The sequence below is a fragment of the Danio rerio genome, chromosome 1 (genome assembly GCF_049306965.1).
Source record: "Danio rerio strain Tuebingen ecotype United States chromosome 1, GRCz12tu, whole genome shotgun sequence".
NCBI lineage: Eukaryota > Metazoa > Chordata > Actinopteri > Cypriniformes > Danionidae > Danio > Danio rerio.
Genome location: NC_133176.1, coordinates 24,017,364 through 24,032,032, shown reverse-complemented (window position 1 = coordinate 24,032,032; position 14,669 = coordinate 24,017,364). Strand labels below are relative to the sequence as shown.

Genomic DNA, 14,669 nt, shown 5'->3' with positions numbered 1-14,669 from the left:
CCTGTGGTGGAAGATATATGCCGATTTATTTCATGATGGCTCCAGGTTAGTTTTTATGTGACCATTATGCATGTGATCGGCATTTTAATAAACCTTTTTTTTTTTTTAAAGCTGGTATAACATGGCTACAGCTTTTATATGTCAATATCAGTCAGTGTTGTAATCATCAGGCTGGATGTTACAAACTGGACAGCACAGATATCCTATCTGTTAATACAGATGCATGCTAATCTTCAATTTCTTTTGTATGATTAAAAATATACATTCAAAATATGACAGAAAGGAAGGAGGACCCACATTTCATGGTTGCACATTTTTACATCAGTTTTTAAAAGTTGGAGTTAAATGTCAGTACAGAACAAACAGGAAAAAGTACTAATTGCATTTCTGCCATCAGAGGAAATCGTAGGTGAATAAACAAAGCTAATTAATGACAGGAATTGGCTGTATAATGCTGCTTTTCAGACATTTTAGTCTCTTTATAAGTCAGTGTTTAATTGGCCTCATGAAACCAGCCATTAACAGTATTTTAATTCCCATATTCCCTAAAATCCATATTAATGACAAACAAAACATAGTCCTTGGGTTATTTGGCAAATAGTGTGCACCTGTTTCTCTATCTGAGCAAAAAGTATTTAGGCCAAAGGTATTTGTCTCTCAAGACCTAAATCTGTCTTATTAGTGCCCTAAAACAGTCAAATATGGAGAAGACTACATTTGTAGTGGCCAGCTGAATGCTAAAAAGTAAAAAAAAAAAAGCAGTAAAAAGACATGCATGTGGTCATATCACATATGACAAATTTGTTATTTAAAATGTTATTGTTTTTTTTCATTAATTTACTATAAGTTGTTTTGAGTTTCCTCTGAAATTCCAATTAATAAGACTGTGTATGTGAGAGCCATTCAAAAGTATTTTATAATATTGTATTATGGGTGTCACGGTGGCGCACTGGGAAGCACAATCGCCTCAAAGCAAGAAGGCTGCTGGTTCGAGCCCCAGCTGGGTCAGTTGGCACTGCTGTGTGGAGGTTGTATGTTTTTCCTGTGTTTGTGTGGGTTTTCTTTGGTGCTCTGGTTTCCCCCAGAGTCCAAAGACATGCAGGTGAATTGAATAAGCTATATTGGCTGTAGTGTACTTGTGTGCATGCAAGAGTGTATGGGTGTTTCCCAGTGTTGGGTTGCAGCTGGAAGGGCATTCGCTGCGTAAAACATATGATGGATAAGTTGTCGGTTCATTACACTGTGGCGACCACTGATAAGTAAAGGGACTAAGAATAAAAGAAAATGAATAAATATTATATTTTCAGACATATCGGTACAAGCGAATCCCTCCGTGGTGGGTGAGAATTACTGTGATAATGGTACTAAATGCTACTTTGCCTACGCTTTGTGTGTGTTTGAAGTTCGATTTCTCTTTGTGGAACGAAAAAACAGGCTCAGGCTCAAGCTCAGGCTCAGAAAACAGCTCTCATTTCAGGCGGCTGTCATCTGTTTGGTATGTTCATGGATGGCTTTTTGGTCCAGACACAATCCAACATGACATGACAACACAGTTGGGTGTGATTCTTATTTGGCATCAGCTTGGTGTGTCCAGGCCCTAAAGTTTGGAATAATATTCAGATAAATGTCGGTGCTACTTATTCATTTATTTTCTTTTCGGCTAAGTCCCTTTATTAAGCAGGAGTTGCCACAGTGGAACGAATCACCAACTTATCCAGCATATGTTTAACACAGCGGATGCCCCTCCAGCTGCAACCCACTGGGAAAAACCCATACACTCTCATTCACACACATACAATACGGAAAGTTAAGCTTACCCAATTCACCTATAGCGTTTGTCATAGGACTTGTGTGGAAAACCAAAGCACAAGTAGGAAACCCACGTCAACATGGGGAGAACATGCAAACACACAGAAATGCAAACTTCTTGCTATGAGGCAATCGTGCTACCCACTGCCCCACCGTGACGCCCCTGTCAGCCCTACTCAACAGACAAAAATCAAATCAAAACAAAAGTATTTGAATGAGATATGGAAGAAACTATTACTACATTCAGGAGCAGTTTGAGAACAAAAAGAGTTCGGAAATACAACATTTAAACAATGTCTGAGATAACCATAAGTTGAACAACAGATGACCAGCTGTAAAATTTACATATAATCTATATAATCCAATATACAGTATCCAATATACAGTATTTTCGTAAAAATCCATTTTGACAATTTATCTCATATCAACATGTCAAACTATTGTACTACTATCAACATTTGTTCAGTGAAACTTGATTAATTTATTTAGAAAATGTTACAACAAAGGCTCATTCTGAAAACAAAGCCTTATACATTTCTGTTTATATCTCTATACAGTTCCTTTCTGTGCTTACTGTAGCAGCTGGCTGCTTACCTCTGTGTGGACGGCTTTCTAGCTGTTACCAGTTTGTCCAGTTAGCTAGCCATGTACACCGGCAGACTTGAAAGTTCCAGAAAGTGGATAAGACAAAAAAAGAGGTCAAAAATAAAAAATAAACTTGTACATAAAATGGTGAGAATGTGGTAAATTCTAAAAATGTGGTAAAAATCAGGGGAAGGCTTTTCTTTTCCTGGATTTAAAATCTGTCGGTTGTGTTTAGGGAAGTGGGTGGGCGCTGGTCAATCACTGCTTTGAAAGCACTGTTGGTTGGGTTTCTGGAAGGAGGAGGGTGGATCAGTCGATCAGTCAGTCAGTCAGTAACTCATTTAGTCAGTCAGTTGACAGCAGCCTCTGGTGTATTCACGTGAGAAGAGCAGGCATAAATGGCTCTCACAAGAGAAATTTGAGATCTCAAAACACTCAAAAACAAAAACTAAAAAAAAAACCCAAAAAAAATAGTTTCTAGGATGTATTTGGTGCTCTCCAGAAATGTATATAGCGATACGTTTTCAAAATGAACCTGGATGTAAATCATTTGACCGATAATAAATAAACTTACCCTGGTAAATATTTAATGGTAGTCGATTTCTACCCTATAAGTGCAATCATTATAACAGAAATTTGTTTAACAAAAGACTAAATTAAAAGCAAAGTTTAACATTTCTTTGCAACTCTAAGATTAGCTCATTTGACATTAGAGTTCTCACAAGCTTTACTGTATGCTATATGTGATAGAGCTGTCTATGTCTATTTATACTGAACAAGCCACATTGCTATTGATAGGTAAATCAAAGAATTATTGACGCACACAAAGTTCAGGCAAAGAGGGCTTACTCAGCTTTCCCCCACACATAAAGACACAAACACACAGCAAACATCTTTGAGGAGTTTTTCAGAACAATCCATCTGCCCACAGGGTGAATCTAATGAAAGTAACTCCCTCAAACGCTCTTTCTTTCTAATCCTTCTAACCCTCTTACTGTGCCCTGCAGCTATCTCTCTCTCTTTCTCTTTCTCTGTGTGTGTGTCAGAGCCATGTACAGTAGTATGCATCACTGCATGCTTAACTTTTAGAACGCTGATTGAGTCTAAATGTGGAATAGTAAAAGTTATGCAGTTTTATATCTATTAATTTGCTAAATTTCAAATCAATTAAAATGATTAAAATACACACCTGATTAGAATATTATGATCAGTGAAAGTAATTATGGTGCATCATAAACAGGTTGTAAGTATCATTTAAAAAGAAGCCAAAATAGGAAACCAAAGCAAGTGAGAACAAAGAAAGAGCATGAAATGTCTTGAAACCTGATGTAAACCTAAACAGCTTTTCATCAGCTGATCAAAGGTTTACCAAAAGACCCTAACCAACAAAAGTTCTGCTCTATCTGCGCAAAAATATGCCTTTGTTATTCATGAAGGTACAGCGTTCATCTTCAACTTTTATGTTAACAACTCTCTCTAAACATGGCAGGATTGTTGAACTTTTAAGCTCTCACCATCATTGCCAAGTGTGAACACAGGCTGTTTCTCAATTTGCATGATACAGTGTTTTTGTATCCTCATGTTCCCATGTAATTTCATCATCAACTGCCAAAGTTCAATCCCAAAACTCATGACCGCAGTAATGGAGGCCTTGCGAAAGTTCCCTGATGTGTTCTTGATATCTTGGATCCATCTATGCAGACTTGAGCACCTAACTCCCTCTAGAAGTTCCAGAAGTCATTGCAGCTGAATAAAGAAGGTGGGAAGCATGGCATTTTATATAGATTTATTTTTAAAGTTTGGAGATATACCTTATTTATCTCAGGAGTTTCCCTAAAAGAGACAGTGAAAGTAAACATCACCATGAAAATCTTAATAAAGGCATAAACATTAAGGTTTTTTTTTTTTTTTTCAAAAAAAGTATTTGAATTTTAATGGTGTTTGTTGAACTAAAATTAAATAGTCACACTATTTTATTCTTAAATTATAAACTACACTTCACCAAGCGGTTAACCTAATTAAGGTTTAGGTATAGGGTATGTTTAAGTATGTAATATAAGATTATAATTGCAGGTAACAAGCAAGTAGTTAATAGTGACAATTGGTACTTAAACTAAACTGTTACCTATGATATCCCTACTGAAAAAAAACAGCCTAAACCAGCCTAGGCTGGTTGGCTGGTTTTAGCTGGTCGACCAGGCTGGTTTTAGAGGGGTTTTGGCCATTTCCTAGGCTTTTTTAAGCTGGATTTTTCAGCAGGGATTATATTTGTTGAAATAATATTTCATTGTTGTAATATGATTATTTTCATATATGATTCTTTCAAAAGCAACTCAATCAATCAATCAATCAATCAATCAATCAATCAATCAATCAATCAATCAATCAGTCAATCAGTCAATCAATCAATCAATCAATCAATCAATCAATCAATCAATCAATCTTTCAACCGATCCTTAGATAAAACAAATTTGATCATGAATGTTAGTTATTTTAATAATACACACAGTCTCTGCAGATGAAAGACAGTCCTGAAAAATTAAACCAATTATCTATAGAAGATGTTTTACACAGATTATACCAGAAAATATAAAAGCCTTAAAAAATTCACATGAATACCTAATCTTTTCCATCTTGCAACTAGGTCATGATTAAGCTTTTTACCAGGCAGCATGTGATTTGCTGTCATGTGGATCATCAGAGTTGTGGCTTTTTTTTACCCACCCTTATATATAACCTAGTGTTATGCAGAGAACTTTATGTGGTTTACTGGTGCGACTTTTTATCTCTGATACTAAACTCTGCAGCTCCTTTAGTGTAGTTCTGTGGCTGTGTCTCTTTTGCCAGTTTCTTTCTTTGATCTTGAAAAGTTTTGAAGGTTGACCTTTTCTTAGCGACATTTGTTTTCTTCCACGTACCTCACATTTCCTGACAGTTGCATCAACAAGACTCAGTGGGGTTTCCAAACACTTGGAAAGTGTTTGGTATTTTCACCCAGTTTCTGCAATGGTCTCATACATTAAGTAGTCATTCTCCTCACTATTTGTTACTGCTGAATCCCAGGGCGCTGAATCCTTTGATGAAAGCAAATATTGATGCAATTGTTTGTTTATTAGAGAATGTAGAGAATTTTTGTCTTTTGGATATTGAGGACTGAACTGTGCATATTAATGTAAACACATATACATTTATTTGGAGCTTCTGAATGATTTTGATTTGCTGATAAACATAAGACGTGCAATTATTTTTAGATGAACCCAAAGCTAAAGTAGTTCCAGTAATTCAAAACAAAACAGTAGGCTTTGTAGGAACGTAAGAAACTAGTATACAGGAGAAGCTTGAGGGCAACCAACCAACCAACTAACCAAGCAATCAAACAAGCCACCAACCAACCAAGCAACTAACCAACCAATGAGCCAACCAACCAACCGACCAACCAAGAAACCAACCAAGTAAGCAACCAACCACTCAACCCACCAAGCAACCAACAAACCAACCAACCAACCAACCAACCAACCAACCAACCAACCATCCAACCAACCAAGTAAGCAACCTACCAAGCAACCAACCAAACAACTAACCAACCAACCAACCAAACAACCAACTATCCAACCAAGAAACCAATCAACCAACCAACCAAGTAACTAACCAACCAGCCAACCAACCAACCAACCAACCAAGCTAGCAACCAACCAAGCACCTAACCAACATACCAAGCAAGCAACCAACAACCAACTAACCAACCAACCAACCAGCCAACCAACTAACCAGTCAACTATCAAGCAAGCAAGCAAGCAACTAACCAACTAACCAGTCAACTATCAAGCAAGCAAGCAAGCAACTAACCAACTAAGCATCAAAGCAACCAACCAATCAAACAACCAACCAAGTAATCAAGCAACTAACCAAGCTAACAACCAAGGAAACAACCAGGTAAGCAAACAACAAACCAACCAGCCAACCAACCAAACAACTAACCAACCAACTAACCTACTATCCAAGCAAGCAAGCAACCAACCAACCAACCATGCAACCAACCAAGCAACTAAGCAAACAACCAAGCAAACAACCAAGTAAGCAAACAACAAACCAATCAGCCAACCAACCAACCAAGCAACTAACTAACCAACTAACCATCCAACTTAACCAAGCAAGCAAGCAAACAACCAACCAAGCAACTATCCAACCAAGAAACCAAGCAACCAAGTAACTAAGCAACCAACCAAGAAATCAACCAAGTAAGCAACCAACCAAATAAGCAATCAACCAACCAACCAACCAACCAAATAAGCAATCAACCAACCACCCAACCAACCAATTAACTAACAAACCAACCAACCAACCAACCAACCAACCAAGCAACTAACCAAGCAAACAACCAAGTAAGCAAACAACAAACCAAGCAACTAACCAACCAAGAATCCAACCAAGAATCCAACCAACAAACCAAGCAATCAACCAAGTAAGCAAACAACAAAACAAAGCAACTAACCAACCAAGCAACCAACCAAGAATCCAACCAACTAACCAACCAACTAACTAACCAAGCATGCAAGCAACAACCAACCAAGCAACCAACCATCCAACCAACCAACCAACCAACCAACCAACCAAGTAACTAACCAAGCAACCAACCAAGTAAGCAACCACTCAACCAAACAACCAAGCAATTTGAGCTGTTTTTAACTTACATAATAAAAAGTTTATGGAATGTTTTTTTAAAATGTGCAATTTGTTCAATATGTGAAACCTGATGACAGGGGCAGAACATATAGTAGCTCCTTCCATTCTAAAAAAAAGCTGCCAATAGCGTGTCATTGTCAACAGCTCCACAAAAACAAATAAGAAACATCTTGAAGGGGGCGGGACATATCATATACAAAAGAACATGTGATTGTTCAGAAGATTTGATGAGAAACTGTAGTATGAGATGATGTTAAATAAATAAATAAATAAATAAATAAATAAATAAATAAATAAATCACTAACACATTTCCACAGAAGTGACGAACTTTGAATGCTTATATATTCTAAATGCAAAATTTTTCACTGTCTTGGCACACACAAACTTACAGATATCCTTAAGACTAACATCCTTATACTAACACCTAAAAAGTTATTTTGATTTCACAAGAGCTTTAAAGGCTATGGGCTTTCATTGTTACTTATGTTTAGACATAAAAGTTCAAAACTTAAATAGACGCCTCTTTCAATACAAATAATTCAAAATAGAAACACGTTGAAGGCAAGCTCACTCGACCTTTAATAATTATTTGCATAATCATATATGTGTCTGCACAAAAAGACATTTCTCTCCTATGACTAATTAGTGTTACATCAGTAAATATCCAATGAGTAAATATCTCAATGGATTAAAAAAATATAGATGAACTGTGATGCTGGTACCCACAGCTGTTGTCTGTTGGAAAAATATGGACATGTCACAAATCCATCATCATGAACCCTTGCATGTTGTGCATTACTAAAGTGATGTGAGTGTGGAGGTGTGCTGGTAATGTGAGTGTTCTCTGAGCAGGACACTAGTGGTAGTGTGGCGGAGAAGAGCCTGTGTTATTAATGTCTCCACACCGTTGTGCTCTGTGCCTTTGCAGCAACTGGAGCAGAAAATCGCCTCATCACGCTGTGCAGATTAAAAATCTCTCCGCTGACTGTTTGTATGCATTTTACTGTTTATTTATATATTTATTTATGAATGTATTTGTGTATAGTTCATTTTGTTCCCAACTTGAAGTCTTCACAAGTTACAAAGCTTCTTCTCATTAACGGCTCAACGTTTTTTTATTTTTATTTTTTGTGACCTTGTTGTTTTTTAATTTAAGTTTCTTAAATTTACATATGTACGACTACAAAATAAAATTAAAAATGAATCAACATACATGTACCTGTATATATTACTGTAAAAAGAGATCAAGCAACAATCAACAAATTTTGTAATAATCAGAACATTTTACTTTCAACTCTTCCACATTTCACTTTTCATGCTGGAATGGCTCACCATACATTTAGGTTTATACATTTATAAGCACAATCAGACCCAAAAGAAATATGCCTTAGAAAAAGATGCTGGTGCCTACAGCAAATGTCTGTTGGAAAAATACAGAAATGTTATAAATTCATCATCATAGATCTTTTGCATGTTGTGCATTACTATAATGATGTGATATATTAAATAATATATTTTCACGAACAACCATCTCTAGGGTTTACAGAGAATGGTCCAAAAAAAGAGAAAATATCCATTGAGCGACAGTTCTGTGGGTGCAAATGCCTTGTTCATGCCAGAAGTCAGAGGTGAATGGCCAGACTGGTTCATCGAATATTAAGGCAAATGGGATACAGCAGCAGATAACCACACCAGGTGCCACTCCTGTCAGCTAAGAACAGAAAACTGAGGCTACATTTTGCACAGGCTCACCAAAATTGGACAATAGAAGATTTTAAAACGTTGCCTGGTCTGATGAGTCTCGATTTCTGCTGCGACATTTGGATAGTAGGGTTAGAATTTGACATCAAAAACATAAAAGAATGGATCCATCCTGCCTTGTATTAATGGTTCAGGCTGCTGGTGGTGGTGTAATGGTGTGGGTGATATTTTCTTGGCATACTATGGGCACATTAGAAAGAATTAAGCATTGTATAATAACGCGTGAATTATCTCAGACTGGTGTTTTGAACATGACAATGAGTTCTCAAGGACCATACCACTGGGATGTGATGGAACGGGAGATTCGCATCATGGATGTGCAGCTGACAAATCTGCAGCAACTGTGTGATGCTATCATGTCAATATGGATCTAGTAAGGTGTACCTAATAAAGTGGCCAGTGAGTGTGTGTGTGTGTGTGTGTATATATATATATATATATATATATATAACTTTTTTTTCATTCTATGTGCTAAAGTGATATTCAATGTCAAGCTTGTCAATCAAAATAAAGGAAATAATGATAGAGAGGTTGTCTTGGTCATCTTCAATTAAAATACAGCTAATGTGTTTTGTTGAAACAGAATAGCCTATAAATTGAATTTTAGAACCTACTAGGAGGGAAAAAAATTAGTAATTACCTCTGTTTCAGTTCATGAATGGAGATTGAATTCAGTTTTCCACTTCCCACAGAATATAATTTACACAGAATAGTTTTTTTTTTTTTAATTTGTACATATTTTGTGAATTTTATGGTTACTGTTATGGTATGTGGAGCAGTTGTCACTTTTTATTTTTTACCTGTTGTGACATAGGGATGGTACTTGATTTTGTCCATCAGAAATGTATTAGAATATTGGATTTTTGTTTGGTAATTGCTGTAATCACAGCATGTAGAATGCACTTTTCTGCCATTCATACTTGCACATTTTTGTTTATACAGTATATTTCAGTTGCAATATTGTGAAGGATATTTTACCGCACCACTTTCCTCTCTCATTTCATCAAGTAGAAAAGATCTAATTAATAATTTTTGTAATTCATTAACATTTTCTATATGGTTCACCTTTCTCATATGATTATTTTCCTATGTTTTCCATCTTTTATTGATGTTCTTTAAACACTAAATGTATGCCTTGACTACTGTGTCTCTGTGCTTAAGAGAGAGGAATCCAAACTCTCAGACTCTCTCAAGACATCAGAATTTCAGAGTAGTGTTTTCCAATCATGTTCCTGGAGGAACATCAGCAGTGTCTCTCTTTCTTTCACAGGCCATCAAGTTCAAGTCTTGGAGTGTCTACTAACAAGATGATGTGTTTGATTAAGATGAGTTTAAAAAAAAGTGCACTGCATTTGAGAGAGGAAAAACTACTGGCAGCAAGCGGAGGTAGGCAACAAGGCTTGACTGAGTGCTTTGATCATGTCATATACACCGAGGAACCTTCATCTAATTGATTTTTTAGGGCAGCATAGATGTGTCCTCTGCTGCTTATGGTGTTCCACTGATCCAGAGTTACTCAAGTTCAGAGGCCAAGGCCACATTAAAAGTAAAAAAATGTAAAGAACCACAAATTACAATTTGCATAATAGGGCTTTATTTAAGATAATATTAGCAGATTTTTTTGGATTTAAAAGACTTTTATCACTAAAATGTGGAAAAACAGTGCATTAACAATTACCCCATATTAATAAAGGTACTAAGCCAAAAAGAAAATGAATGAATGAATGAACACCTGTGAATCAATTCAGTTGTTCCGAAACAGTGATTCAAATTGTTACATTGTTGCTCTTTGTACTTGGTGTGGTTCACTTTCACATGGCAAAGTTTCTAAACGGACCAAAAGAGCTAAAACAAGTCACGTGTGAGTAAACTCTCCTCACATTGGTCAGAGTTTCATGGTTTTTTTTGCAGAGTCCCACTCAGCTGTCAGGGGGATGGTAGTGGTTTGGTGGTGTTTGACAGGGTGCACGCGACGTGTCTGAAGAGCGAGGAGGGATGCGGTGGGGAGGGGTGAGAAGGGTGCGCGACGTATTTGAGGACCGGGAGGGAGAGGTGCGACTCTCGAAACTTCCGGGAGATTTTGGATGTCTGTTGAATGACCTCCCGGCTCCCGCCCTACACATAATTCTCTCTTTATATAACCGTATGCCGTAACTGTATTACATCTCCATAAAACACTGTGTTATAACCAGGCTCGGATCGTATCGCTTTCTCACTACAATCATTCTGCTCCAGAGTTCGTTTCAATCGAGCCGAGACCACCTCATTCAAGCTTTTTCGGAGCGATTGTTTTGGCGCGGATGCGAGCGAAATTGGTGATTTCACCAACACAATCTCACGGCAGTTCGTAACTTTTTTACTAGCGGCTAATTCATATGATTTTGTACAATCTATTACGCACAATTTAGTACGATGTGCTCATCCCCCAATGACGGTTGGGTTTAGGGGTGGGGTTAGGTGCCATGCCTCCTTTTTAAAAATGACAACTTTGTACGAACCGCGCTAACTGGGCAAATGAGACAAAAGTCTAGGTGTGAAAGCACCCTTAAATAGATAAGTTGTTGTAATGATGTTGACAGGACTTCATAGTTTAAGTGTAATGGGCATGGTTTAAGTTTAGTGAACTTAAATATTGAAGTTGACTCTCTCATATTCACAAACTACAGCCAATTTTGTTTATTCAATTCACTAATACCACATGTCTTTGGGGGAAACCGAAGCACCTGGAGGAAGCACACACAAAGACAGGGAGAACAAGCAAACTCCACACAACGACCTTCTTGCAGTGAGGCGACAGTGCTGACAAGAAACAGGTAACTGAGAAGACCCTCATACAAACACACACCACAACATTACATTGAGAAAATGGCCATTCAAAACGTCCAAACCTACCCATATTTTGTCAACCTACTTAAGCCTTTTTTTTACAAGTATAATCAAATTTCAGGCCTTCAGAAAGAGTATTATAAACTATTTTAGCTTAGAGCTTTCAAGTCTAATAAGTTCAGCCAAGTAAACCTTTGATATAAATTGTCAACACATTCAATCCAGATTAGTTCTCAATCTCAAAATTGTAAGTTGTGATAACTAATTGGTGCAATCACTTTTTACAGTGTAGTAGTAGTAGCAGTAATTATATATGTATCAGTACTTGTACATTATCTTTTAGTAAGTCATTTTTACTGCTAAACTTAGCAATTGAAATCTGCACAGATGAATCTCTCAGCACGACCAACCAAACAAACAACAACAAAATCAAACATCTATTACACAATGCAAGAAGTATTCTATGCATTTAAACTGGCTTGGGAAAAAGCATTTTGTTATATCTAGGAGTGTTTTCAACAGTGTTCTAGAAAACATTTGTTTTTAACTAAAAATGCCACAATGTTTCTAAAAATAGCCTCTATATTGTGTGTATAATGTCTTATTCATGAGCAATTCCTTGTCTATAAATATATGTGCATGAATTAAGAAAAAAATAGACTTCTTAATTTTACATCAGTCATTGTATTCTCATTTACTAACACTTCAGCACCTGATTTGATTCAAATGCCTGATTTGGTATGCACATTTTAATTATGAATGGGGATATAAACAAAGACTATAAAATTCACAAGAGTGTCACTCGTAGGCCCATAGTCTTTATAAAGTATGGGCATGGATGCTCTAGCAAAGTAAGCCTCATCTTAATCATGCTGATGATTCTCCGGGGTGGTGCTCAGTCTAAATGTGTGACTTAATGACAGTTCCTGCAAATTTATTGTTATAAACCCTCTGGGGTCAGGTAGCGCACTGGAAACTCAACGAATGCTTGCCTTACATGAGAATAAATATCTACATCTCTACTTTTAAACAACCCAAGAACCCTTAAAAACAAATGTTCTTTGTGTGGCAGGAGAGGTAATTAGTTGCCTAGTGTCATTAATTTACAGGTCCTTTTCTCTGTCCTATCACAATACGGCATACGGGCTATAAAAAGAGGGAAGCATTTGCTACCTGGGATGCGTCACTTGATTAGTTGCGGCACCGTGAACGCGCTTCGACACTTCCCACACCTGTTGAGGGCGATGAGGGGTTTTGATCGGGCTGGAAGTTGCTTCGCCTGAATTGTTTGGCTGCAATCGCCAACGCTAGAACGCGTGTAAGGACTGGAAAAGCTGCGAGAACCAGATGCAGGTGCGCGACTGTTTGTTGGCTGTGCCGGCTGTTGACTGAAATGTACGTGCTATCTGCCTTTTGATTGACTGATTGAACCCCGATTCCCTTCGGTGAGCAGTAGGCCAGTGGTCCGACTTTAAGGCTGGTGACAGAGCCAGAGCTCCCTGGGGTGGGAGGCTAATTTTATTGGACATTTTAGAATTTCTCACAGTGTGTAGTGATCACTGTGTGCTGGTTTGTGCGTGTGGGTGCTCTCTTTTTACACAGTGGATTGTAGTGGTTTTCACTTGCCTGAAGTACAGTTTGGCCACTTTCCCTAACGCTGGCGAGCTCTGGCCCTGGGGCACCTTTCATAAATTTACAAACTGTCATCTCAATGTCGAAATATTGGTTTTAATCCTGTTTTTTTTTATTTGAGATTTGTAAATAAAGAAATCTATTTTTGTACCGTGCCAATGTCTCTGACTGCAATTTGGTGGAACGAACTTGTGCATGCCTTTTATATGGGTGGTGCGTGTATTTAAATTCTTTGGGTGAAATTCCCAAGGTGGCGTAGTCGGGTAAATCATTAATATTGTCAGATTGGAGGTCTAGCTCCATCCGCCCACCTGCCACCCCGTCACATCTGGTTAGGTATGAAACTACAGTGAGGTCTTTCCCATCAGACCTCATTATTTTAAATGAATACCCATCTGCCATTCAAACGCAAAACAAATGATGGCTAAGTAACATGTAATAGAAATAAAAGCTGTATTGACATATCATCCAAATGCTCTCTTTAGATGTCTATGAGCACAATCAGTTGGATGTCCACAAACTTAAACCAAGAGGTTGCTATCCCTTTGGGAGAATATTTTTTGTCCAGAATAAATAGGAAAGTACGTCAGAATCCCAGCAAAATCATACGAGAAGTATTCAGAGGATGATATTGTGTAACACATGTTATGCATTCTTATACACTCCAAAAATATTTTTTTGCTCGTTTAAACTACTTACTTAAAATGAGCTGAACCAACACAATTCTTGAGATTTCATTGAGACAACATAATCTTTTTTATGTGCTAGGTAAGAAAAATAATCTTGTTTTTCGATTTTGGTAAGATTATTTTGCTTAGCCCATTAGCAGATTATTTTGCTTGATTTCAAGAGTTTACACTTAGCTGATGATTGGTAATAAGCTAGTTTGACATGCTGTCCCGGGAGAGAGGCGCGAGCTCATGAGAGCCTTGAACCCGGAGCTCCCTCCCATTGCAGGGTGAGAGGGGAGTTTGAGCTCGGGTAGATCTCGAGAACCCCCCCTCCCTCCTGCTGCGTAACGATTGCTAAGGTGATGTGTTGCTGACAGAATTGAATTTGGTGCTAATTTGGTTTAGTCAATTTACTTAAGTCTCATGTTTTTGGGAGTGTGGGGGAAACCGGAGGACCCGGGGAAAACCCACGCAAGCACTGGGAGAACATGAACACACGAAAATGCTGTCCGGTTGGGTGGATACCCGAGTATTTGCTGTGAGGCCGCAATGCTAGCCACTGGGCCGCCGTGCTGCCCTGTAGAAAAGAGGAGGAGAAGGGGTGGAAGGGGGGATTCTTCAAGACGAAGATGACTAAAGGTAAGATGTTTGGTTATTTATACTGGGTTAGGAATAGTCTGATTGGTGGTTCGTACATTAGC

General features: G+C 37.8%; 1 long non-coding RNA gene across 1 annotated transcript; it reads right to left on the bottom strand.

Moving 5' to 3' along the window:
• Nucleotides 1–4,606: 4,606 nt before the first annotated feature.
• LOC141375515 (uncharacterized) lies at nucleotides 4,607–14,244 on the bottom strand. The gene is made up of 3 exons (XR_012383582.1): nucleotides 13,624–14,244; nucleotides 9,292–12,724; nucleotides 4,607–9,171 (listed from the first exon to the last, which is right to left on the bottom strand). It is a non-coding gene; the product is annotated as an uncharacterized lncRNA (long non-coding RNA).
• Nucleotides 14,245–14,669: the final 425 nt, after the last annotated feature.